Source organism: Trachemys scripta, chromosome 1 (assembly GCF_013100865.1).
Source record: "Trachemys scripta elegans isolate TJP31775 chromosome 1, CAS_Tse_1.0, whole genome shotgun sequence".
Classification (NCBI taxonomy): domain Eukaryota; kingdom Metazoa; phylum Chordata; order Testudines; family Emydidae; genus Trachemys; species Trachemys scripta.
This window is the reverse complement of record NC_048298.1, coordinates 131,432,810-131,458,378: the sequence shown is the minus strand read 5'-3', so window position 1 is coordinate 131,458,378 and position 25,569 is coordinate 131,432,810. Positions and strand designations below refer to the sequence as shown.

Genomic DNA, 25,569 nt, shown 5'->3' with positions numbered 1-25,569 from the left:
GCCTGGCTCCAGACTCAGGCCGGCCCCTAGCGCCAGGGAGCAGCGAGCCCGGCCCCTCGGGGTTAAGCGCTCACATGCTCAGGGCCCCTCTGCGGGGCCGGCGCTCGCAGCTCCCTGCCCGTCTGCACCCGCGGGGAACGCCCTGCCCCGGCCCGCCGAGATCGCCCCGCTCCCCGTGGGAGCAAAGATCCCCCAGCCCGCCCCCGGGAGGGGCACGGGACACGCTGCTCGCCACCCCCCGGGGCAGAGCGCGGCTTCCCTCTGCGCGGGGCCGCAGCCGGCGCCTCCTCCCGAGCAGCAGCGCCCCCCAGCTCCTCCCCGCTCCGCAGCCCCGGCCCCTCCCCCTGTTTCCGCTGGCAGCAGCCGGAGCCCAGAGCCGCGTCCCGCGGTGCGATCCCAGTTCCCCTAGGACCCGGCCCAGCTTCCCCCCGGGACCCGGTGAGTCCAACGCCGGCGCTGCAGGGTGGGGAGCGCCTGGGAAAGTTGTGGGCACTTTCTGGCCTGAGAAGTTGGGGAGTGGAAAGCAAGGGGGAGAGCCAGAGAGGATGCGGGGGGGGGGGGTTGTTCAGTGGGCGAGTTGGAGCAGGGTTAAGCAAGGGGGTGCAGGGCAGAAGCGGATGTAGTGGATAGGGTGGTGCAAGGGGGATACAAGGGACGTGGATGGCAGGGAAGGTGCTGGGAGATCCCGGGAGAGCGGGGTGCAATAGAGGAGAACCTAGGGGTGTTGTGAAGGGGGATAAGAGCTGCATTGCGGGGTGAGGTGGGTAGGGGCTTTTTGCCCCTCTGTAGCATGTGGACAAAACAGCCTCTTATTTTTTCCATCCTGGTGTGTGTCTGATTCCCCCAGAGAAAGAAAAGTTAGTGGCAAAAAGAGAAGGGACCAGCCCAACAATGGCTGTGTGTGCTGGGGCCCCTGTGGGCCAGGGGCTGAAGTGCTTGGGCTGTTCTATAAACTCTCATGATGATAATTTTATGCATTTTTAATTCCCCTTGCCCTGAAAATAAGCATGTTTGAAGCGAAACCCCTTTCTACTTATGCACTCAGCCTCTGTGCGAGGGGGTCTGCTCTCTCTCCCCACAATGCTCCTGTATTACTGCAGCACAAGGAGAGATGAGGAACTTCTGTGATGCTCAAGCCCAGATCTGATCTAGGGAGCGGAGCGCTGGGGTGGATGCGGAAAGCAGAGGAGCTCCTGTAGTACAGGTTAGATTCAGGAGGGTGGCACACAGTGAGTTAGAATCAGGGGTTCCCCTAACATGCAGTAGCTCTTGTGGGAAATAGCATGTAGCTGGAGAGAGAATACTGCAGAAGAGGGCAGGCCTGACCATCATAGTAACTGTTCTTGGCTTTCTTCTGGGTTTATTTAATGTTTGCTCCCATTTTCCCCTCACACTCAGAGGAAATGTTAAGAAACATTTCTTGTTGAATTTGGGGAAACTTGCAGTTAACTCAGCTCCTGCTGGGGCATGGGAGCTGTTGGAAGGCAGTCAGCTCCTAAGGGAGTCGGATGTATTGGGGATGTGCATAGAAAATGGGGTACAGTGGGATAAGGATGGCACGTGCGGGGGGGAGGTATATTTGTGGGCTACAATTGCAGTTGGGTTACTTAGCCCCTTTTATTAATGCTGTTGTGTATAGTCATAAGAAGGTATTTCTATGAAGCACAGGACTTGGAGTCAGAACATCCAAGTTCTCTCCCTAACTTTGCCCTGGACTTCCTGTGTGACTTTAGGTCAATCACTTATGGCTTGATTTGGAAAGATACTGAGTGCTCACAGCTGCCATCTACTTCAACAAGGAGTATGGATGCAGAGCAACTGTGAAAAATCATGCCACTAGCTCCCTCTCTGCCTCTGCCTACACCTAATCCTTACCTTCACAATTACTGTTGGTAAAGCCTTGATGGAAGGTTTTATGTCAGGGTGGGCAAACTTTTTGGCCTGAGGGCCACATCGGGTTTCCAAAATTGTATGGAGGGCCAGTTAGGGGAGGCTGTGCCTCCCCAAACAGCCAGGCATGGCCCGTCCCCAGCCCCCTATCCGCCCCCCCCTCCAGAACTCCTGCTCCATCCAACCCCCCGTTTCCTGTCCCCTGATGGCCCCCTGGGACCTCTGCCCCATCCACCCGCCCGTGCTCCCTGACCGCCTCCGCAACCCCTGCCCCAGACTACCCCCTGCTGCCCCATCCAACACCCCCCAGCTGTCCCCCCAAGACTCCTGTCCCCATTCAACCCCCCTGTTCCTGCCCTCTGACTGCCCTGACCCCTATCCACACCCCTGCCCCCTGACCACCACCCCAAACTCACCTGCCCTCTATCCAACCCCCCCCCCTCCTCCTTACCGTGCTGCCTGGAGCACTGCTGGCTGACAGTGCTACAGCTGTGCTGTCCAGAGCACCAGGACAGGCAGCCGTGCCGCCCGGCTGGAGCCAGCCACGCCACCGCGCAGCACAGAGCACTGGGTCAGGCTGCGGCTCTGCAGCTGCGCTGCCCAGCAGGAGTTTGCAGCCCCGCCGCCCAGAGCATTGCGCTGGTGGCACAGTGAGCTGAGGCTGTGGGGGAAGGGGAACAGCAGGGGAGGGGCCGGGGGGCTAGCCTCCTGGGCCAGGAGCTCAGCGGGTGTGGCCTGTGGGCCGTAGTTTGCCCACCTCAGTTTTATGTAAATGCTGTTGTTGGTTTTGTATGTTTAGTTGCTATATTGAACTTTTTGAGGCCCTTCTCTGCAATGATATTGGGTAATTATTGCCAAAGAGGAGGATACAAACAAGCTCTTTAGGTATGGATCACAAGGACAAATTTACAATTCTCAGGACTTTTAAAATAAATTAAAGTGATGCATGTCAACTTAAAAAATAATGTTTTAAACAGACATTTCATTACCTGTGCTGCTAATAGCACCACAGATTATTAAAAGAGAAAGAATTTTAAAAATTTAATGTACTTGTCATGGCTTTATGCTTCTTGTTTCCTTTTTGCATATTTCTTGGCTTCAATATTGCAAATTAATTGTCATGTTAGCTTCTGCTTATAGATGCTTTCACTTTTGCAGTCTCAGTGCTGCAGTGTTTGGGTTGCAACAGTATAGGCAGAGTTTGTGGCGTGGGACTAGGGTATTCACAGCAAATTCAACCCTTGCTGTAGATTGGTGTTCCAGTAGCCACGCTTCATTTTAAGCAAACTATTTCTGGCCCTTATGGTTGCAAAGAAAACCTTATAAACATGAACAGAACGTAAGCAGCACCACAGCATCTGCCTGATTCAGAGAACTTGAAACAATAGCTCAGAAGTGTTAAATGTCCCATTCATCTTAGTGAGGTGTTAATTCTGAAACCTACAGTCAACATCAACATATCAATATTAACTTAATTCACTGTTGATTATTGTAGCAGAAATACCCAGCGAGTGTGTTTATCCCACAATTTCCTACACTGTCCCCTTTGGTGCCAGAAGTAAAGTTATCTCTGCCTAGTTTCCAAATCCTTCGGTCTCCCCATGACAACTGTGATGCAGTTATGCATTATCAATTTTAAAAAATAAATCGGCAGCACATTGAAAAAAGGAAGTGGGGGAACAGCATATCTCGTAAGGAATTATTTTGGGGAAGTTCTGTGGCCTGTGTTACACAGGAGGTCAGACTACCTGATCACATTGGTTCCTTTTGGCCTAGGAATCTGTGAATCTATGAAAACAGCACTGAAACTGCTTCACTGATTGTATGATTCAATTTCATATTTAATTCACTAAAAACCTCCATTTTAAAATTTATGTGATGCTGCAGCAGAGTTTCCACCGGAGCACCACAGAATCTAGGGTCCTGGCCTTAGAGTATAGCTCCTGGGCCTTGCTATGGAGTCCCGGAGGCCTGGACTGCAAGGGATTGCTTGTATAAAAACAATTGTAGAAACCTTTCTGTCTCACTTGGGTCTTACAAAATCTCATATTTGTCTGGTTTCACAGTTGGGCTAGTTTAAGTTAAGTGTCCCATTAATTTTCTGTATTGCAAGAAAGTCCTCAGATTTATTGTTCTGTGAAAAGAATAGAGGTACTTGTCAGATCAACCAAAACCAAGTGTGGGGTGAGTGATACTGGTTTTGAGTGTTATAACTAAGACACAAGGGCTGGTACTTCATTTTATTGATATGGTGCTAATATTGTTAATAAGAGGATTTCACAAAAATGTCTCCACTTAACTTGTGATAAATCCTGAGTTAGCAGAGTGCATATGCTGGCTGAGAGAGGTGAGAGACTGAGGAATCTATTCATTGGTTTTTGCATTTGAACAAACTGACTTCTTTTAGCCAGATCCAATGTAGGAAGCAGCAACACAGGGCAAGGAAACTTAGCTTAAGTGCCTTTTCTGGAGGTGTTTATATTCTGTTCCTCAACACTTCAGTACAGAGCATATAGACAGTACAATATGGTGTTTAGTTCTTGAAGTGGGTGGTGGTAGAGGTGAACACCTTGGTGCTGGGGGGAATATCTGCTGTGAATTTTTCTTTAATACATGTCATTATGAGCAACCTAGTCCATTCCGAAGATGAAAGTTTACCTCTTCAAACAGTTTTTTTGAGCCTTCAGAACAAGTAATCTCAGGAAGGGCTGGTTGATGCAGTCATCCTTCTGGATGCTGCTAAGAGAAGGGGGAATTGTCCCATCCTTCCTTCAGCACATCCCAGCTTTCTCCCTAGAACCCACTGTGAGGAGTGTTCCAACTTCAGTTTTATAAGAACTAAAGTGGGCAGTTGGAAGAAATACAGACTTGTTACTTTGTTTGAGATGTTTCTCTTCTAACACTACTGGATGAAAAAGTACAGGTATGCATTCTTGGTGCAGGAAAGGGCAGTCAACTCCTCACTCTCATTTGCACTCCCCAGCAGACTGTGTGCTGAAACCTTCTGTCCAAGTCCCTCTCTAGTTCTCCCACTGGATTTTCCTGTTCTCTCAGAATAAAATCTTCATGCTACTTTATAATCTGATCAGTGTTCCTTAGTGGAGGACTGTCATACCAGGAGAAACTTTAAAACTGCACTTGGTCATCTTGCTGTACTTCTGAGACACATTTTCTGCAGCATGTGCGCAATAAGGCAGGGCACTCTGGTCTCCGTTGAACAGAGGGTTAATTCTAGCTCATCAACTCCTTCTCCTGGCACAGGTGTTTATGGGAAGGTCATAGAGCAGGGGTAGTCAATTGTTTTTTTGTCAAGGTCCAAATTTCTTGGTCAAGGTTTAGCCAAGGTCCAGATGTCAGGAAAATAACAAAAAAAAAAAAAAGTAAATAAAAAGATTTTGGGGGCCGTTCAAAAGTGTTTGGCGGTCCAGATTTGGTCTGCAGTCCGCCTATTGATTACTCCTGTCATAGAGTGTCTGTCTGGGTGCTACTTTGGAAGATTTGGCTCTGCATCTGGTAGGAATTGGTCTGAAAGCAACCCAAAGTTTAGAGAATACTTATGTGACCAGGGTTCCAGGTGAGCCACACTGAGGGTTACTCAGGGCAAACTGCAAAGAATGGGGCAGACAATCCCCAAAGCTGGTGGATATTCCAATACTTAGATTTACCAAGCCAGCGCAAAACAGCTTCTACACTACCTTACTAGTTGCACAGAAACCAAAACGCAGTTCCCTTATAGCAAGCCAGCCTTGGGCTTCCTTCCAGACACCCAAGTCAAATATGATTACTGAAAATCTTATTCATCACAAAAGAAAGTTCTACCAATCCTAAAAGATCAGACACATTACCTCCCAAGTTAATGAATATTTAAGATTTTACCTAAATACACGTTTACAGCTGATTCTTATTAACTAAACTAAAATTTATTTAAAAAGAGTGTGTGTATTGGTTAAAAGATCAGTATACATACAGACATGAGTAGAGTTCTGAGATCAGTTTCATAGTAGAGATGGTGAGCTTTGTAGTTGCAAAGAGTTCTTTCAGAATTAGTCCCAGTCCAATGTTTATGTCCAGGGTGACCCAGGTGGGTTGGGAGATCTCAAGCTTCCCCTGTATAAAGCATCAGGCTGATCTGAGATAAAAAGGATCAGCACCCAAGAGACCTTCATACAGTTCCAGGTCTTCTCTTGACAGCACAGAGTCCTTAGGCGAACAATAGGCAATCATCCTTTGAAGTAGACCTATTTCCTAAGCATCAGTGGTAATTAGCTACACAGATTAACATAAGGCAATTGCCTGTTTTCCACCATTCACAGGTGATTTGCTATACATTTCAAAGAGAGATCAATACAGTGATATCACCGTTCATTTAAAATTTAAGATCTCCTTTTGATCTCTGAATTAGCAGATTGCAGCATAGACAGGAACTGTTTGATTACATTGTCAACCTCTGACAATATATACGTTAACACACAAAACCACAAACATTATCTACCAATATGTCCCTAAAGGTTGAATTTGGGTCATTTATCCTGCAGGATTCTTAACCCTTTCTGGCCATGTGTCATAACTGGTTTTTGGGCTCTGTTAAACAAATTTTTCTGATGTTCCAAACACTTGAGCCCATCAATAAAAACTCTTGAGGAATAGATCATGGTGACTTAGTCAGACTCTAGTCCCTGCTGTAAGATGCACACAGGCAGACACTTGAACCCAGGCAGAACTCCCCTATCTATAAACAAACTGAAACGGATTCCACTGACTTTTTCTCTAATCTGAAGGAAATGCAGAAAGCAAACATTGGGCATATATGGTGACAAGTGAACTGGATTTTACAATGCTGTTACATCTAAGGTGCTATGTTCAATATCTGAAATATTTGTTTTACAACATGTACACTTTTAGTTACATTGTGCCTATGCGTAATACTTCTGCCTTAGGTCCCCTAAATGTGAATCTAAATTGAAGAAACTGTCTTTGCAACAGTAGCAATGGAAAGATCCTTCATTGTTGGATGAAGTATGTGAAGGGTGTAAACAGGAGGCAGGGGAATTATGTAGTGAGATGCGTGGGTTTTATAACTAAGATCAAGAGGAAGATATTAAGAGAGAAAATTTAGCCTGAACATCAGAAAAAGCTTCCTGACAGTGAGATGCAGTAGGCTGTCATCTGGTCTCCCAAGGGAAGGTTAGTAGTCCCATTGTTCAGGACTCTGAAAGCTAGATAGAGAAACAATAGAACATATACTAGAACGATCCTGCATTGGCCCCAAAGAGATGGAACAGACTAAGAGATGAACAAGATGATTAACTCCTGTGATTCTTTAAAAGGAAAAAAAAGGCATTAAGCTTAGGGACCTACCAACCCCCCCCCCCCCCCCTGGGCCTGAGCCCCGAACCCACCCAACCTCACTGACCGCCGCCAATGCCAGGGGCGAGCCAGGGAGTCTTCACCCACCTACAAGGGGGAAGAGATCCTACCCCCTGAGCCCCAACCCCACCGTCCGCCTCCGGTGCTGAGAGTGAGCCAGGAAGACTTTGCCCACTCGTAAGGGGGAGGGGACCCATACTCCCCCCCCCCCCGCCCCAGCCCTGAACCCGCCCATCCCCATCGGCCACCGCTGATAACGAGAGTGAGCCAAGGGGACCCTGCCCACCTGCAAGGGGGAAGTGGCCTATATCCCCCCCCCCCCGATGGGTCTTATCTCTCAAGCCCTGAACCCACCCAGCCTCACCGGCCACCGTCAATGCCAAGGAGTGAGCCAGGGAGACCTCACCCACCCGCAAGGGGGAAGGGACCTATAACCCCCCCACCCCCCGCGGGGCTTCTTTCCCCTGAATCCCACCTTGTGAGGGTCGCCCCATCACCATCGCCCAACCAACCTACTTGTGCCCATGGCTATTTGTACCCTATGTGTGGATGATTGACCCTCACCGATTATCAACTATGTCTTGATCTCGCCCACCTCCCCATTGGGGACACTACAGTCCATATGTATTATGTGTGCTGCCAACCCCAACATAACAACATCCCCCCCCTACTCTGTATGTTCCCCCCAATGATTGACAACTGACTCCTCAAATAGTTTGTACCGTTTTTATTTTTTAAATATTCTCTAATAAAATTTATTTCTGTTTAGTTATCTGTGTAAAAGCATCTGATATACCTTACGATGATAACATTGCAGCAATAGTGTCAGTTAAAAGGACTGTCACTTCGTTTTTAAGAACCACAATAGGAATGTTTGCATGATATATTTTAAATTCCTTTGAAAGGATTTTTTTCCTTTGGATGTAAAGGGTTTCCCTGAAGCATTTGTAACTGAAAGCTTACAGCACTGGATTGATGTCTGGTAATTCTGAAGGTGGAAGTGACTAATAGCTGGGGAGTCTGCTTTCATTGTCCGTGCTGAGAAAAATACAAAAAGGAAATCAAGAGCATTAAATATTGAAAAGTAAATTGCATTTCTAAGGCCTGCCCACACAGTTTTTTGTACTAATTTAACTGTGTCAATTGGGGTGTAGGTGTGTGATTTTTATACTGATATTGTTAAAGCAGTTACAGTCCCCTGGTGTGGGTGCAGATTTATCACTATAAAGGTTCTTATGCTGACCTAGTTTATTCCCCTGATGAGCTATATTCAGCAGAAGCACCTTTAAACAGGTATAATTGCATCCACCCTAGAGGGTTGTACTACTTCAACAGTCTGTTTCTAATCTAAACCAATATATTTAAAGCGGTATACAAAGTGTGTGTAGACCATCCTTAAAATTCTCTGACTTCTAATAACCCAAGCGCCCGGTCCTTTGAAATTTAATACTGAACATTGTCTCTTTCATGGGACTGTTCATGGCAATGAACACTATTTGTAGTATTGTTTGCAGGATCACCCTAAATTGGTGTTAAACACAGGCAAAGAGGTTTTTTGGGATGACTTTTTTTTTAACCTTTAAAAATGGGGAAACAATTGTATGCTTTTCTTGGCATTCACTTATCTCAAAGCCAGCTTCATTTCGTACTTCATATTGAAAATGTAACTCCATGTGAGTGAGGAACAATTGTTTTGCCCTGTTTGAAGAAACTGGGATTTGATATACTGTAACTGAAGTTATGAAGGTTTGGAAACTGTGTGCTAATAATATCTAGCATGTTCATTTCCTTATTGAGTCAAGGACAACACGCAGAGTATTTATATGTATTTGAGAGCACTTTGGAAAAATTCTGTCAGCCAGTTGGGATACTTCTCTTGATGAGTGAGGGAAACGTCACTAGCAAATTATTCAGAATAAGCTTGCATTTAAAATAAAACCAAATTTCTAGCCTGTAGGATAGCAAAGATAACCTTCCAAATACGAATAGTTTAAACTGATGCAGTATCTTATTGCTAAGTCTGCCCACATGCAGTGCCTCCACTGCCTCCCCAAGCTTTGCCAAGCAGCCCTGGTGTGGAATTAAGAAAACTGGTGGACTATTACCAGAAATGTGGACATAGACTCAGACTTTAAGGTCAGAAGGGACCATCGTGGTCATCTAGTCTGACCTGCACGTTACAGGCCACAGAACTTCGCCACCCACTTCTGCAATAGACCCCTAACCTCTGGCTGGGGTACTGAAGTCCTCAAATCATGTCTTAAAGCAATGGTTCACAACCTATTTACCATTATGGGCTGCATATGCAGGTCCCTATGTGTTATGTGGGCCACATCCACACAATACACATACTACTTGTATGGCCCTGAGGATGTCACATGGGCCGCGGCTATGTGCTGATTGCGTCACAGGTTGAGAACCACTGGTTTAAAGATTTCCAAGTTACATAAAATCCACACTAGTTAAACCTGCAAGTGACTGTGCCCCATGCTGCAGAGGAAGGCAAAAATCCCCGAGGGTCTCTGCCAGTCTGACCCCAGTGAAAATTCCTTCCCGACCTCAAATATGATGATCAGTTAGATCCTGAGCATGTGGACAAGACCCACCAGTCAGACACCTGGGAAAGAATTCTCTGTAGTAACTCAGAGCCCTCCTCCTCTAGTGTCCTGTCGCCAGCTGTTGGGGATTTTTGCTACTGGCAGTCGCTGATGGGCCACATGCCATCATAGGCTGTCCTGTCATATCATCCCCTCCCTAAACTTATTAAGCTCAGGTCTTAAAGCCAGTTAGGTTTTTTGTCCCCACTGCTTCCCTTGGAAGGCTGTTCCAGAACTTCACTCATGTGATGGTTAGAAACCTTTAATTTGGAGCCTAAACTTGTTGATGGCCAGTTTATATCCATTTGTCCTTGTCAATATTGTCCTTAATTTAAATAACTCCTCTCCCTCCCTGGTATTTATTCCTCTGATGCATTTATATAGAGCAATCATATCTCCCTTCAGACTTCTTTTGGTTAGGGTAAACAAGCTAAACTCTTTGTCTCCTTTCATAAGGTAGGTTTTCCATTCCTTGGATCATCCTAGTAGCCCTTCTCTGCACTTGTTCCAGTTCGAACTTGTCTTTCTGAAACATGGAAGACCAGAATTGCACACATTATTCCAGATGAGATCTCACCAGTGCCCTTGTATAATGGCACTAACACTTCCCTGTCTCTACTGGAAATATCTTGCCTGATGCATCCTAGGACTGCATTAGTGTTTTACACAGCCGCATCACTTTGACGTCTCGTAGTCATTTTGTGATCAACCAATACGCTCAGGTCTTTTTCCTGCTCTGTCGCTTCCAACTGGTAAATCTCCAGCTTAGAGCAAAAATTATTGTTGTTAGTCCCTAAATGCATGATTTTGCACTATTAAATTTCATCTCATTTCTATTACTTCAGTTTACAAGATCCATCCACATCTTCTAGTATGATATTCCAGTCCTTCTCTGTATTAGCAATATCTCCCAACTTTGTGTCATCTACACGTTTTATTAGCACACTCCAACTTTTTGCACCAAGGTCAGTAATAAAAATGTTAAATGAGTTTGGTCCCAAGACTGGTCCCTGAGGAACTCTACTGGTAACCTCCCTCCAGCCTGACTGTTCACCTTTCAGTATGACCCATTGTCGTCTCCCCTTTAATCAGTTCCTTATCCACCTTTCAGTTCTCATATTAATCCCCATCTTCTCCAATTTAACTAATAATTCCTCATGTGGAATTGTATCAAATGCCTTATGGAAATCCATTGTCTAAATAATCAGTTATCTTCTCAAAGAAGGAGATCAGGTTGCTATGGCGCGATCTACCTTCTGTAAAGCCATGTTCTATTTTATCCCAATTACTATTCACCTCTATGTCCTTAACTACTTTCTCCTTCAAAATTTGTTCCAAGACCTCGCATACAATTGAGGTCAAACTAACAGGTCTTTAGTTTCCCAGTTCACTTCCCCCCTCCCCCTTTCTTAAAAACAGGAATTATATTAGCAATTCTCCAGTCATAGGGTACAACCCCTGAGTTTATAGATTAATTAAAAATCCTTGCTATTGGGCTTGCAATTTCCTATGCCAGTTTCATTAATTGTCTGGGCCTACTGATTTAGTTTCATCAAGCTGTTTGAGTTTGACTTCCACCTCAGATGTGGTAATTTCTATCTCTGTATCCTCATTCCCATTAGCCACACTGCTACTACACCCAAACTCTTCATTAGCCTCATTAAAAGCTGAGGCAAAGTATTTGTGTAGGTGTTGGGCCATACCTAGATGATCTTTAATCTCCACCCCATCCTCAGTGCTTAGTGGTCCCCCTTCTTTCCTTGTTTTCTTTTTATTTACATGGTGAAAGAACCTTTTACTATTCGTTTAAATTCCCTTTACAAAGTCTAATTCTGACTTCTGGTAGTTCTCACTTTATCCCTACACTTTCTGACCTCCAAGAGGATGCTTTCCTTGCAGATCCATCCCATCTTCTAATCATTATAGGCTTTCTGCTTTCTCTTAATCACATGTTTGAGATGCTTGGTCATCCAGATTGGTCTGTAACCCTTGCCTGTGAATTTCCCGCCCCTTGCTTGGGATGCAGGCTTCAGATAGCGTCTGCAACTGTGACTTAAAGTACTTCCAATTTTCCTCCACATTCAGATCCTTGAACTCTTAAGTGCAGTCCACTTCCCTAACTAATTCCCTTAATTTTGTAAAGTTAGCTCTTTTGAAATCAAGCAGTGGAACTATCAAGAATCATCTCAGTTTCATAGTAGTGGTGCTGCTATTGCTTGGGAAAGCTCTAAGTAGCAGTAGAAGCCGGCACTGCAGTTATTCATATTGAGCAAAGAGAACCCAAAAAACAAGCTGGAGGAGGGATGGATTAATAGACACCCTCTTTGCCCTCCCTCCCAGCCTCTTCTTTTCAACAGCTAGGAAGTTCTGGGGGATGGGGTGGAAAGAGTCTGAGTTCCTTTTTTCTTCTAGCAGCTAGAGCAGTGTAGAATGTGGAACTTCAAATGTATTCGACACCTAGTAGGCAGCCAGTGACTCATGGGAAAGATGGAGCCCTGACGTGGGCGGCGTAAAGGAACAGCACTCTGACAGAAATCCCAGCACATTGCCCCCTAGCCAGCAGTTGACAATGACGGAGAGGCTGAGTTTCTCACCAGGGTGTTGTCCCCATTTTACCAAATCCCCTGCCTTAAGAAACTTTGAGGTGGGGAAGACACAGAACAACAGTTCAGGTGAAGGAGAGTGTGAAGAGATTATTTGGGTAGGAAATCATGGTAAGAATGGGATTTTTGATGGCATGCTGGATTTAAACTTATTGTCTGAGAACAGTGCGTTTCAAACTTCTCCATACCACATCATCCCTCCTCAGGGCCGCCTTCCCATTTAATGATATGGGAAGGGCAGGATGAAAACCCCTAACCTAGAATGCACCAGTAAATATCTAACCCTATGTACAATACTTCAGTAGGCTGGGTGGCACTTTACACTACCTGTGCAGAGGGGTCAGATATGTGCCATAACAAAGGGGTTACTGAAATTGAATGTTGCTATGCATGATTATTTAACAAATTAAAGTCTCTAAATGAAAGGGACACTATCAGTTTATTGATACTGAGCATTTAAAAGCAGATACCCCTACCTGTGACACTACTAGTATCTTTAATTATGAGACTGCGAGCGAGAGCTTAGTGAAATTGTTAACCCCACTGCAAAGTGTAAGGAGTGAAAATAGAACAGTGTGCTTTCACTTTCTGCTTCTGCACTAGCACAATGTAGCAAGGTTTGAATTACAGACATTGCTGGAGGAATGTTTAAAGATATGCATTCACAGAGCGGTTGTCTTTACTAGGAAATATGTTTAAACGTGGGTGGGAGGAGTTCTTAGTGAATTTGATGCTGATCCTAAGCATGTGGTCCTTGTAGATAAGATCAAGACACAGTGATCATTCTGTCATCTGACTTGGCTCTTCCCAACCCACTGAAAATCTGAGTTGTATTTGAAATAGTTGCTTTGGTTCAAAAATTCATCACTCTGTTTCTAAAAATTTAACATTGAAACACATGTCTTTGCGCTGTCAAATAAAAAGCCCCTTTGTCTGAAAATCAACTAAAACTAACTATAACTGAAAGAGAATAGGGGAAACAAATCATTTTCCTCAGTTTGCTTTGTGCTTTTGAAAGCACTTTGTGTATAATCAGTTTTGCCTGTTGTGTGTGTGTGTTTCTCTCAACAAACTGGGAGTGAAATTCCTTAAAAAAAAATGTGATTCTAAAACCACAAAAAACTTGCAGTGGGACACAGAGGTGGATATAGTACTGACACTATTCATAATACACTTTGGAGTTGCCTATTTTTTAAGATGAAACTGTATCTTTAAAAGAAACCCCTCCCCCCCAACTTTTTGTTGCTGAATGTTCACCAAAAAAACTCATCCTTCTCTTGTCAGTTCAGTAACAGAAACCTAACAATATTCCCAGTGCTGGATATGATCCTGTCGACTTCAATTATGTTGCATAATCACAAGTGGATCACATTGGCTTACAGAGTATTACATACACTGGGAAAAAAACTTACGATTTGTCAACTAGAAAATAAAATTGGTAGAGAGAACTCTTTTCGAGTTTTGCTCTGTTCTCAAGAATAGAAATACAATAAAATGAAGGGGTGGGGGAGCAGGGTTAATGGGGAAATCGAGTAGCAGTTTGTTTCCATTTAATAAACAAACCTTTCTTGTGCAGTTTCCACAGAGAACAGGGGAAATATTCTGACACAAAGGAATAATCATTCTTAAACATCATCCTGTGCCTGATTTTTACTGGAGGAAGCACCTGAAATCCTCATTAATTGTGGAAAGTGAGCATCACAGAGTTGGCATATCTCTGTTTGGGCCATGGCTCAGTTTCCCCTTCTCTAGCTGTGGTTTGGGTTTAATTACACTCTAGAATTTCCAAACCACCTCAGCATGGTTTAATAAGTCTCAAACAGCACCATTCCTCCTGGGGGCAGGTTTAATAACACTACAAAATCTCTCCCAACAGTCATAAGAGACCCACCCATCCTGAGCCTGTTTCCTTTATGGCTCTTTCTAACCAGATTATTCTAATCCTAAAATCTCTCTGCCTTCCCCATAAACTTGGTTCAGCTGTCACCCTCCCTAGTAAGGGTGGTGCCTCCCGTGGAGCTCCAACAGCCAGTTTCCTCTGTGGAGAGACCCACAAGTAGCACCTACCCCATGCAGGTGGCTCTTAGACTGAGCAGCAAGCCCTGCCTTGCTCTCAGCTTCGTCCTGTTACCCTTCCCTCCCCCTGCCAGACTACACCCCCCCATCAGTCCCTTTTTAAAGAGCTGAGGTTCTGCGATAGAAGAGCTGGATCATCCCTAAGCTTAAAGGGCCGGCACCCTTTTACAATAAGGCTACTGTTCACCAGTTTTGGTATTTTCTCCAGCACTTTCACATTCAACCACAAAAGGGAAACCAGACTAGCTGGTTTCTTTATAATAAATACAGTTGGCTTTAAAAACAAGTGGATTTTTAAAAATGTTGCTAAAAATGCCACTTTGTGCTTACATTTTTGATGCAAGGATTTCAGAGTTCTTTTGCCAGCATCAGCACTCAGCAAATGATATTTTTCTCCTGAAAAAAATATCTGAGTAGTTGAAGCCTCTGATTAAGTGAGGTGTCAGCACCCTCATTTTAATGTTAGGAAATGGAGGCACAAAGAGGTTAAGTGACTTGCCTAGCATCCCACAGAAGTTAGCTGGGGAAGTTGGCTGCCAGTTCCCTCTGCTTGAACTACTAGACCACACTCTCTTTTCTCTTTGGAGGTCTGTATGTTGAGAGAGATGCAGGATTTATTAGTTTTTACTTATAAAATGCACGCATTCCATGCTTCATGCCTAAAATACCACAGCAATCGTCTGCTGCCCTTTAGTTAGGGTTTAAGTAGCTGCTTGACTGACCCTGATGGCGTTAGTTCAAGGCATCCATTTAAAACAAAAACAACTTCATTTGCCCTTGGGACATGATCTGAGTCGTGGGAAGAAGCATATGCCTTTTTGTACATGTCTAAGTATGGTGATGTGCCCTCTGGCTTTCAGGAGAAAGGTGTTATCAAGCATTGGGCCCCATGTAAGAGAAAACATCCACACCTTCTAGGTTCTGCAAGTCCTCTACTGTTATGGATCATAGCTGACCATGTAATCTCTTGCTCCAGCCCTCTTTCCCTATGTTAGCTCTTCAGCTCCATCTGCTTGTATGAATTACCTCCCTTCCTCATCATTGTGCACATTACCACACGGTTCATGTTTTCTTGAAACCCATGGCTGTGTAAAGCAGGAATAACTTTTCTACGTGTTTGTTGAGGTTTTGGGCAGGTCAGCTTTGCAACCTATCCACTGATGAATGTTTTACTTAACAAAAACAACTACTTGTATTGCTGGGAATGAAGGGGATTCCATTAATGGTTTTCTTTTTCTTTTTCACCAACTGTTTGGGGCTGATATATGTCTGTTCCCCAGGTCAGACAAGGAGAGCTGTGTATACCAGCCAATAGCTATTGCTCTGATATTTATTGGATATTTATGGACTATTGTCCATAGCACAACGCTGGAATGGGCCTCTCGGCTGGGAGAGATTTCAGCACCTTCTTAAATGTTCTGAGTAATGTCAGATCCTCTGGGATCAGTCAGAAACTAAAGATAGAAAAGACCTATTGGATCATACTCCCATCTGTCTGGAGTCAGTGTTGGATTGTTCTCCTCAGAGAGAGATGTTCTCTGCAGCACATTCTCCAATGTCTTGTCTAGTTTTGAAAATCCCAAGTGATGAGGCTTCCACCACTCCCCTTGGGAGATTATTCCACAGTCTAATACATCTCATTCTCAGGAAGCCTAAGCTTTTCCCTTCTTAATTTCATCCAGGGGTCCTCCTAGTTGTACTTCCATGAGTAAATCAAAGAGCCCGTGATTTAAACAAACAACACTGCTTTGGTAGTCACTTGCACTTGCTGAACACGGGTTGGCTGTAAGCATAGTGGCAAACAGCTGAGCTGATGCCAAACAAACCGTGGTTAAGCACTGCTTGCTGAAGTAGTGCAGAACATGGCTTGTGCTTGTCTGCACTTGCATCTGAGCTATGTTCAGCTCTGGTGTAGCCGAACCAGTCGCTGAAATGATGTTACATTCTATGTTTCTAGGGAATTTTCTGACATCATGAACACGAGCCTAATTGTTGTATTTATATGGAGATATACCTATCTCATAGAACTGGAAGGGACCCCGAAAGGTCATCGAGTCCAGCCCCCTGCCTTCACTAGCAGGATCAAGTACTGATTTTGCCCCAGATCCCTAAGTGGCCCCCTCAAGGAGTGAACTCACAACCCTGGATTTAGCAGGCCAATGCTCAAACCACTGAGCTGTCCCAAAAGGGAAGAGAAAAGAATAGCACAGATAGAGATGCAGCTTTTTGTGTCTGGTGTTGACTTTCACTTGCTTCCTTGCTGCTGAAGACACACAGGCACAGCACAAGATCTTATTAGTCACTCCAAGACCTGACCAGCATCTGGCTGTTGAGGGCATAGCTTTTATTTGCCCTGCAGTATGGCAAAATATGCAGTCTTGGCTGGGTAAGCCAGCCTCTTATTTGACAGAAGGAAAAAGGAGAGAGAAGAAACAAGGTGAGGAAGGAAAAGGACACATGGGTGGGAGGGAGACAAAGTCTCACATCCCAAGTGGTGGTTTGGATTCAGCTGGAGATGGTGGCGATGTCATTTGACACCCCTCTCTTGGGGTCTGGTCAGGACATCTCTCAAGATGACAAAGATCTGGGGTCTCAGGTGATGGTGGGATGGCAGCCATGATGGTGAAGTTTGTTCCAGTAGTCCATTTTTCTCCTCAAAGTCTCTTTCTTTAAGGACCTGAAAAGGGAGTGATGGGTGGAATAGCCCAGCCCATCCCTTCATTATTTTGTTTACCCATTAGGCCTGATTTTTAACACATGAATTTTGGTTTATTGATTTCCAGTCCTTTACTCCTCTTGTTTACCAGTCATAATTTTAATACCGTTCTTGAATTATATCAGTTGACCTTTTTGTTGGTACTAGTTCCATTTTTCTGTCTTGCTTTTGCACTTTTTCGTACCAATGTTTGTTGTTATAGGTTATTGTGAGTTTAAGGAACTTTCACTTCTTACCCTAATTGGCAGTTCAACTGTAAATTTGTAGGCCTAATTATTACAACATACATCTCTGTTAATATATATTATTTCCATTATGAGGTCATCCCACTCTTATGATTAGACTAACTTGCCAAATAAAGGGCTTCTGTCCATTAATACTTGATCTCTCCTAATCTAATCTATGTTTTAGTATCTTGTCCATTGCTATTGTATTGGAGTGCCTTACAAAACTAAATCTCTCAATGTTTCACATAAAGACCAGGGCTTTTTTTTACTTCTCTCCCCCTGTTGAGATGCAGGTAGGATATGTGAGAATTCTTTATATCTTGACCTTTCCTCCACATTCTGAGAGGAGAAGACCGTGTGTGTGTTATGGGAAAGCTGTGTCAAAGAGGCGAGTCTTGAAGATGATGTGGTTTGTGGTCACTTTAATTTCTTCCCTCTCTTATCCCCCTTTGGATTTCCTTAGATGATTGCTCTTTGACCTACATCTGTGTGCCACAAGTAAGTGGGATCTTGGGGAGGGGTTTCAGGCACTCAGAGCATTGACCTAACACTGCTCCCAATGATGTTAGCAAGAAACCTTCCATTGACATCAGTGGGAGCGGAGTCAGACTAAGATGGAGCACTTTTGAAAGTCCTTGCTCTTAATGTTTGATCCTCCATGTCACAAATCTTATCTCCTGTAAAAAACAAAAAAAAACAAACAAAAAAAAAACAAAAACAAGGGATCCCATGGTAATTCTGGTGTCTCCTTTACTGTTGCTTTGAAGTGAGATATTACACAGAATGTTTTCAGTTTCATCCAGTATGTGCAAACGTTGGTCCACCTCTGTTTTCTTAACAATTAAACATTGTACAGTATCTGTCTCTGACACTTCGGGAAGGGAAGGGGGGGGGGAAGATCCTTTGAATGGCAGTACAATAGTCACTACTGATAAGGCATATATTCCACACCCTTATCCGGCCACAGCAACCTGCCTTAATTTAATCTACTGACATAAATGTATATTTATCAACAGGGTTTGAAAGCTGCATCAGATGCTGCCGACCATGGCTGATCTCCACCCAGCCCTACCCTCACATCTTTGGTGCCCTACTCTGATTGGGAGTGGGGCTAAGATGCTGGCCTTCATACTAAGGTGCTGCCCTTGGACTTCCTAAGGGGATCTCCTAAGGGTATTGGCCTTTGCTAGTAAGCGTCTGGAAAACAAACTCTTTCCTTGCGGTTCTGACAATGTAGAGAGATCCACTTCCTTTCTTCTTGGCTGTTGGGAAAAGGAAGGAAAAGCTTGTCTTATAGCCATCTGTTCTGCCAAAAGTTGTGAGGTGTGCAGCTCGCAGGATCTGGCAATGGGAGGAACAGGGTGTCAGAGGCCTGCTTACCCACTTGATTTGTGTGGGGCGGTGCTCTGAGTGTAAAATTTGTAAAGCAAACTACAGACAAAGAGCAGCTGCACCAGCGTATTTTGGGATGAATGAACTGAGGCACAGCAATGTGCAATAACTGAGGTTGCTAGAGTTCAGGCTGGAGGAAGGATGTTAGGGTTGTAGCTCAAGGCTTGAGAGAGGATGGGATGCGGTTAGTTTGTCATAATAGTCAGCTCAATGGGAAAAAAATTCTCCTACCGTGATCTAAAAAAGCAAACAAAATGTTAGGCTGTGTTAAGGAAGGGCTAGATGTGAATCCTGAAAACATGCTCATGCTGTTGTGCAAATCAACTGCACGCGCTCATCTTGAATATTATTTTCATATCTGCTCACCTCAATAAAGATAGAGCAAAGATAGAAGGGGATGAAAAGACTTTTCTGTATGAGAAGAAATGCGAGAGATTAGGAGGGAGATTTTCAAAGGCTCAGATGGCAGATAGGCATTTAACTGCCATCTGAGCCTTTGAAAATCTCCCTGTTGGACTGTGTGTTTTTGAGAAGGGGAGAATAAATAAGAAGAGAAGGTAAGAGGCATATAAAATAATGAACAGTATAGAGAAAATAAATTGTTCACTCCTGTTTTCCCTCTGCCTTAGTGCAAGAACAAGGGGACACCCAATTCAACTAAATTAAAAGGAAAGACATGTCACATGGATGAAAGGGAATTCTTTTTTACATGGTGCATAATTAATGGGTGGAACTCACTGTTGCAAGATATTGAGGAAAGAGTTTATCAGCGAATGTTAGACATACAGAGAAAATTCACAGTTACAGTAGATAAGATAAAGTAAATTATAAGGCATTGTGGCAGGCTGGCACCACCCCTTTGTGGCAGGGGTGGGATGTGGTGTCGTTGCCTCGCCATGCTTATGTTCCTGCGTCTGTCTCTCTGTGGGTGGCCAGTCGCGGCCTAATGGCCTCCTTTCACCCAATCACCCCTGGCCGGTGACGTAGTGGGGTCTATCGGCCAGAGTCCATGTACCTTGCCCCAAATACCCGGGTGGTGTGGCCCAATGGCCAGGGTTCATATAAATCGCTCCCCACATGGGAGCGGTGTGGCCTAATGGCTGGAGTCTATACAGTCCCCCTCATAAGTGGGGTAATGTGGCCTAGCGGCCGAAGTCTATACAATCCCCCTCGCAAGCAGGATAGTGCGGCCTAGCAGCCGGAATCCATACAACTCGCTCCCCCCCCCCACATGGGAGCAGTGCAGCCTAATGGCCAAAGTCCATGCCAACCCCCTTGCAAGTAGGGTAGCGCGGCCTAGCGGCCAGAGTCCATACAATCCCCCTCTCCAGCAGGGTAGCGCGACCTAGCAGCCAGAGTCTCTAGGATTCCTCACGGTTCGGGGATGAGGTGGTAGGGGGAGTCGGGCCCACCCTCTCCACCGGGTCCCGACCCAGGGCCCTGGTAGTGGCAAGCTCCCCTTGCCATTCGCTCGGCGGGGATCCGCCCGCAACACGCCAAGCGACTATGCGGCTCTGACGCCGTTTGCCCCTAAAGTTCTCCTGGGTCACTTCCTACTATAAATGCCAGGTTCTCTGTTGTGGGGGGTCCTCCGTTCTGTTCTCCTCCTGTGACATCCTCCGTCGGGGTCTCAGGGAGTGTCTTGGCTTGGCTGACCTCCAGATCCTGGTGCGCAGGTTCTCCCTCTGCAGGAGCTAGCAGCGTGCCTCCTTCTCCTCCAGCGGTCAGCCCAGACTGAGCTGTTCTGCAGGCTTTTATACCTGTCCTCCAGTTGGAGCATGCCCAGCAGAGCTTCCGGGGTGTGGCTTCCTCTGCTAGGAAAGAAGGGCTAACCCCTGCGGTCTCAGTGCGGGGCCACTCCACCCCGTTACAGGCATATAAAGGCTCATGCTTCAGGGTATAAACCAACCCCTAACTGCCTGGAGTTAGGTGAGAAACTTCCCTGTGAGTTGCTGCATATTTGCATGTTATAGGTTTTTTTGTAGCCTTCCTCTGAAGCATCTTGCAGTGGGTGCTATCAGTGACAGGATAGTGGACTAAAAGGACCAGTGGTCTGGTCCGGTGTTTCCTGTGATCCTAATCAATGGAGAGTCTCCTTTTAGTTGATGGGAGACGTATGTGAAAAGATGAATAGTTGGGGAAGCTTGAAATGGGCTATTGCTACACAAGGGTTTTCTCTCTTTCTCTCCATGTCTCAGTTGAAATGACTTTGTGTTGTGATCTCTTTAAAATTTGATACTACAAAAGTTAATATAACATTAAGTTTAATGTTTAACCCCAGAAATAGTAGAAAAGTGAGAATTCCCCTGGCAGCCTTAACTCTGCCCCCTTAGGGGAATATGCACTATGAGAATGTCTTAAGTTACATGATCGCATAACACTGGGCACTGGGATGTACTATTTGGCAAATGTTTATGTTACAAATCTGGGTTAAGTTAGTGGCAATGTAGAAATATGTCATACACTAATTTAAGCTAAATGATCTCATATCACTAATAAATGGACACAGGTCTGATTCCCAGAATGCTGGTCTATGCACACAGGTGTCAAAAAGACCGTAGATTTCAAACATTTCTCACATACACTGTAATACACAATTCCTCCCCCCGCCCTTCCTATTATGATGCTGAAGTCAGTTTCACAGCAGGTTGAAAACTTGGTCTCTACTCTAACATTGGTGCAACAAATCACATCACTTTTTTATCATGCTGACTGCTGTCAGAAGTGAGAGTTCAGAAACCTCATTGTAATTCAAGGCTTTTATTTTTAAATTCATCTGTTTCTGCTGAGAAGGTGGGACTGTGCCATGCTGAGCAGAGGGACTTTCCTGGATTTTCTACCAAAAAATAACTATATGTTTAAAAGTAAAAACTGAATCGGGCTTCTAACATTTGCACATTAAATAAGTTGTTAAACTCGGATACTACAGCAATGAAATACCCATAAATAGTGAAATAATAGGTTCACCATGCTGTTTGAAAACTAAATAGAATATACTGTGAAACCTGTCTTAAGCAACTGCCCAAGGGAATGGTACAAATGGTAAATGGTTGCTTAGTAAGGAAGGTCTTCAGTTATATGTTCAAATAGAAATGGTCCACCAGAGGCCTGATTTTTTTAACTTTCAGTACGCCCTGTGAAGCCCATCTTTTTGATTTTGTGCAGTGGAAAAGAAGCGGGATGAGGAATTTAAGGGATAATTGAGGGGTTTCATTGTGATAGCATAGAATGCTTTTAATTGTGTGCTGAAAATCTCCAGGAAGGCCCGAGTAGAGGCCAGAGGAGAAGAATGCTCCTTTGACATAATCACAAGACTGGGATTTGGGAGATGTGGTTCAATCCCCAGCTCTGCCACACGTTCCCTGTGTGACTTTGGAATAGTCATTTAATCTCTGTCCCTAAGTTTTCCACCTGTACAACTGGGATAATGGTACTTTTTTTCTCCCACCCGTTTGTCTATCCAGTCAGTTAAAACAAGGACTGTGCCTTCCAATGTGTTTGTACAATGCCCAGCACAACGGAATGCTGATCCTGGTCAGGTAGAGCCCGAAGATGATAATTAGATGAGGGCCCCATTGTGATGGGTGCTGTACAAACACTGTGGAAGATAAAGTCCCGAAGAGTTTATAATTTAATCTGAAACAAGCTGCAGCAAATGAGGAAGGAAGGGGAAAGACAAACTAACTGTACTACAATCATCTGGCAACATAGGTTAGCGACACGTACAACTTGATGGTCCCCAGTTATGTGAGAGTTTTTTTTCTAAACCTTAAAATGAACATCATTTATTTCTGACTGTCGCACAACCCAGCTAATGTCTGATTATGTTTATTATGTTTGATTATCCATAACATGGCTGATTTCTTGGCACAGTAACTTTAGTTCACATAGGTATTGTTTTGCCATATGAAGATGCTGCTTTTATTTTTCCACTCTGCTAAATTAATGTCGGTCAGGAATATTATGATTGCCTTGGTGGGGCACCCTGTAAAATTCATCCTTTAGGTCAATAGAAAAGGAAAATTCCAAAGTGAAACAACATTGGGCTTGGTTATTTGTTAGGTCAAGGTAATTTCAATTGCAGAGATCCCTGTTTTAGACTGGAGTTGAAGGCCTTAAGCCAAAACTGTAAATAATCCTGTCCTTTAAGTTACTGGGATATAGGTAAAGTTTAATGTGCCATAAATTTAGACATTAGTCGACACAAGCATCCCGCAGGCAAAAGGATTAATTAGTTACGGAGTGGGGAGAATGTTTTGTCCTGGAGATATCATAGGGGTTAGCTATTGTCCCTTCTCAGGTTGTTGAAGCCTGGACTCTTTTCCATTATTTTATCTGAGAAGTTCTTTGGTGCCACAAAAAAACAAAAATCCACTTGTTTCTAATCTGAGTCTGGTGGGATGTAAGACTCCTCCCCAACTAGGATTAAGATTTATTTATTTTTTTAATCAGAAGAAACTCTTTCCCCTCCTAATCTGTATAGTCAGGCTTAAGTCAGGAAAAAATAAATCTGTTGCCTTTAAAGGATAGGTCAGACCATCCCTCTTGCTGCTTTATTATCTTTTACATGACAAATTAGTCTCCTCTTCTGGTCTCCCTCTGCTTGCCGCTTCCTCATTGTTATTCTCAAAGCTTGCTCAACAGACCTAGGTTCATCGGCTATATTGCACTTCTGCAGTTCATGAGCTCAGCATTCTCCGAAGGTCCTTCCTTTCTGTAGAGTCTGCTTGGACACTAAGTGTGCATTTGTTGTGCTCGCTGTATTTTTGGACACTTTCAAATGAAGAATGTCTCCTGGTCCTTAAGAGGCAACTGGTTCAAGTACTTAGGCTAGATTTCAGAGAAGTATAAATCAAAGCCGTCTAATTCTTTAAATAATTGGTTCTGACTTATGTGTTTGAGACCTTATGCTCCCACTTTATCTACCAGTATCTATATTCCTGACCCAATTGTTTCCATGTTAACATCTTGTCCAACTTAGATTTCTCTGTGCTCTAGTAAAGACTGTATGAGGGAGGGTGCAGTTTTTTCAGGAACTGAGAGCAAGGCCTGGTCTACACTGGGGGGGGAATCGATCAGGATACATGACTTCAGCTGAAGGTAGCTGAAGTCGACGTATCTTAGATCAACTTAGAATAACTTACTTCGTGTCCTCGCAGCGCGGGATCGATGGCTGCCGCCCCCCCCGTTGACTTTGCTTCTGCCTCGCGCCGAGCTGGAGTTCAGCAGTTGATGGGAGAGTGATCAAGGATCGATTTATCGCATCTATACTACATGCAATAAATCTGTCCCTGATAGATAGATCGCTACCCGCCGATCCGGCGGGTAGTATAGACGTACCCCAAGATTATCACATCAGGTGGTTAGGACTCAAAGCTCTCCTCCTTGGAGAAATCATCAGTGGAACACCTGGTGTGCTCACTGCATGGAAGAATGCCAGGACACGTGGTCTGGGTTTTAACCAGACTGCAACTTTATTAGTCAAATTATATCCAAGGTTCCCATCGTGGGACAGCCCAACATGCTCACTCGCATCCCATTGATCCTTTGCCAATTCTTGTGGGCTCCCACAACAGGGGGAGCCAATCATCACACTAGGTGATCTCTGGGTGCCATCGCTTGCCCACAATCATCCCTCCCCTCTTTTGGGGGTTGAAGCAGGAGGGGACCTCAACTCCCAGCCAGCACCACTGTCAAGTGCATTGTTGGGACAATTCTCCTGGGGTAGTGTTCTGATTTACGTTGATCCTGATCCACCTATCCATCGTTTGGACGTATCGGAACTGCCGTGAATTGGAACATGTTCCCCTATTGTACAGTACAGTACTGTACTTGCGTCCGCCGGCCATATTCAAGGCTTATTACCTATGGAGGACGTTCTCCATGCTGATTAAGGAGACGGCAGGTGAAGGAAAGCCCAGTGTAAAGGAGTTTTGGAAGTCCTACAACATCTTGAACAGGGTGGAAAACATTGATGCATTGTGGGAAGAGGTCACTTTGCAATGTATGAATGGTGTTTGGCACCATGCATAACCAGATGCTGTCCACAGCTTTGTGGGTTTTGATGCCGTTCCTGCTCTTGAGCAAGAAAATTATCAAGTTGGCGAAGGATGTCGGTTTCGAGGAGGTGGAGGAGGAGGATGTACAAGAGTTGTTGGAGTCTCACGCTGAGCAACTAACAAACGAGGAACTAATTGAGCTGGACCAACAATGGATAGCCAAAGAAAGCAAGGACGATGATGATGACGATGACGTAGGGCAGGAAGCCAGGAGTCTGGCGACAAAGAATCTCTCCCGCTTCTTTGGATTGCTGGATGAGATGACGGAAATCATATAGATCCTTTTAATCAGGGCCAGGGTTTTTGATGCCCCAAGCAGCCCCCCCCCCCCAAAAAGTGACAGACCTGCGGGTGGCTATATTACAACAGAAAAACTTCAAAAACAGACTCCAAAGAGAGACTGCAGAGCTAGAATTGATATGCAAACTAGACACAATCAACTCCGGTTTGAATAAGGCCTGGGAATGGCTGAGCCATTACAAACGTTGACTCTATCTCCCCTTGTAAGTACTCTCACACTTCTTATCACACTGTCTGTACTCGGCTAGCTTGATTATCACTTCAAAAGTTTTTTTTCCTCTTAATTAATTGGCCTCTCAGAGTTGGTAAGACAACTCCCACCTGTTTATGCTCTCTGTATGT

At 44.6% G+C, this 25,569-nt stretch overlaps 1 protein-coding gene across 2 annotated transcripts in view; it reads left to right on the top strand.

Moving 5' to 3' along the window:
- The first annotated feature begins 308 nt into the window (after positions 1-308).
- TSPAN9 (tetraspanin 9) overlaps positions 309-25,569 on the top strand; it is a 272,477-nt gene continuing 247,216 nt past the window's right edge. Inside the window, exon 1 of one of the 2 annotated variants that reach the window (XM_034785297.1) lies at positions 309-438. The gene's annotated coding sequence lies outside the window, so the exon portion shown is untranslated. The remainder of the gene's footprint in view (positions 439-25,569) is intronic. The other variant, XM_034785304.1, reaches the window with a different exon arrangement.